Below are 2,526 nucleotides of genomic sequence, written 5' to 3' on the forward strand. Positions count from 1 at the left end.
TGAAAAGACTTTCGTTCATCTAGGATATTGTGAACGGTTTGCAGGGGTAATATTTAGTCTGCTTTCTCAGTCTGTTTCCTAGTGCCGCTTTGAAATTCGTGCAGTTTTTACAGGAAAACCGAATTGCATCCTCTGCCTCCCTAGTTAAATATGTATGGAGAGTAGTTTGCTACTGATGAGAAAGAATGTTCTCCTGAAATGCCAGGTTCAGGACTGCTTTCAAACACAAATATATCTCTGAAGTGAACATGTGGAGAGATTTTCTTTCATCTAGCACAAACGAAATACTTTGCAAGGGATACTTTTACTCTGGTTTCTCAGTCTGTTTCCTAGTGCCGCTTTGAAGTTTCTGCAGTTTTCATTGGAGAAGCAAGTTGGAGTTTGTACCTCCCCATATATATAAATGGAGTGTAATTTGCAACCTTAACGAGACTTTGTGTTCCCAGCAAGCTACTTGAAGGATGGCTTCCCAACACACCTATATCTCAGAACTGAGCATGTTTAGAGTAGTTCGTTTTTCTAGCAGAAAATGATCGCTTTGTAGAAGATACTTTTACTCTGCATTCCCAGTCTGTTTCCTAGTATGATTTGAATCTTCTGGATTTATCACTGAAAAATCGACTTGGGACTTGTTTTTCCCTTGATATATGTAAGGATTGTAGTTTGCAACTGAAAAAAAAAAGGTTTTCCCCACAAGCAAGGGGAAGAATGGTTTTCACACACACCTATCTCTCAGAAACGAGCTTGTGGAGAGTCGCTCTTTCATCTGGCACAATGTTATTGCTTTGCAGGAGAAACATTCACTCTGGTTTCTCAGTCAGTTTCCTAGTGCTGCTTTGAAGTTCCTGCAGTTTTCAGTGGAAAACCGAGTTGGAGCTAGTAACAACCCATATATATATATGGAGTGCAGTTTGCAAACTTAAAGTATCTTTGTGTTCCAAAATGCTAGTTGAAGGACGACCATCATACACAGTTACATATCAGAACTGAGCATGTGGAGAGACGTTCGTTCATCTAGAACAAATGGAAGAGTATGCAAGGGAAACTTTTACTCTGGTTTCTCAGTCTGTTTCCTAGTGCCGCTTTGAAGTTCCTGCAGTTTTCAGTGGAAAAGCGAGTGGGAGTTTTACCCCCCCATATATGTATGGAGTGAAATTTGCAACCTGATAGAATCTTTGTTTTCCAAGCGAGCTAGTTGAAGGACGGCATTCAAACACACCAATAACACAGAACTGAGCATGTGGAGGGTAGTTCTATCATCTAGCAAAAAGCGATCGCTTTGCAGAAGATACTTTTAATCTGCATTCTCAGACTGTATCCTAGTATGATTTCAAATTTCTGAATTTATCTCTGAAAAACCGATTTGGGGCTTGTCTTTTCCATTGATATATGTAAGAAGTGTACTTTGCAACTGAAAAAAATTTTGTTTTTCCAACAATCTAGGGGAATAATTGTTTCCACACACACCTATCTCTCAGAAACGAGCTTGTGGAGAGTCATTTTTTCATCTGGCACAATGTGATTTCTTTGAGGAGAAACTTTTACTCTGCTTTCTCAGTCTGTTTCCTAGTGCTGCTTTGAAGTTTTTGCAGTTTTAAGTGGAAATGCGAGTTGGAGCTTGTAACGACCCATATATATGTATGGAGTGCAGTTTTCAAACTTAATGTAACTTTGTGTTCCCAACAAGCTAGTTAAAGTACTGCTTTCAATCATGCCTATATCTCAGAAATGATCATGTGGAGAGTAGTTCGTTCACCTAATTCAAAGTGATCGCTTTGCAGAGGATACTTTTACTCAGCATTCTCTGTCTCTTTCCAAGTGTGATTTGAAATTCCTGAGTTTATCACTGAGAAACAGAGTTGGTGCTTGTTCTTTCCCTTGATTTATGTAAGGAGTGTAGTTTGCAACTGAAATAAAACATTGTATTTCCAACAAGCTAGGGGTAGAATAGTTTTTACACACACATATCTCTGAGAAACGAGCTTGTGGAGAGACGTTCTTTCATCTGGCACTATGTGATCGCTTTGCAGGGGAAACATTTACTCTAGTATCTCATTCTGTTTCCTAGTGCTGCTTTTAATTTCCTGCCGTTTTCAGTGGAAAAGCGAGTTGGAGCTAGTACCTACCCATATATATGTATGGAGTGCAGTTTCCAAACTTAAAGAATCTTTGTGTTCCAACAAGCTAGTTGAAGGACGGCCTTCACACACAGTTACATATCAGAACTGAGCATGTGGAGAGACGTTTGTTAATCTAGAAAAAATGGAAGAGCTTGCAAGGGAAACTTTTACTCTGGTTTCTCAATATGTTTTCAAGTGCCGGTTTGAAGTTCCTGCAGGTTTCAGTGAAAAAGTGAGTGGGAGTTTGTACCTCCCTTTATATATGTATGGAGAGAAATTTTCAACCTGAAAGAATCTTTGTTTTCCAAGCCAGCTAGTTGAAGGACGGCTTTCAAACACACCTATAACTCAGAACTGAGCATGTGGAGTGTATTTCTTTCACCTAGCAAAAAGCGATTGCTTTGCA

Source organism: Camelus dromedarius, chromosome Y (assembly GCF_036321535.1).
Source record: "Camelus dromedarius isolate mCamDro1 chromosome Y, mCamDro1.pat, whole genome shotgun sequence".
Classification (NCBI taxonomy): domain Eukaryota; kingdom Metazoa; phylum Chordata; class Mammalia; order Artiodactyla; family Camelidae; genus Camelus; species Camelus dromedarius.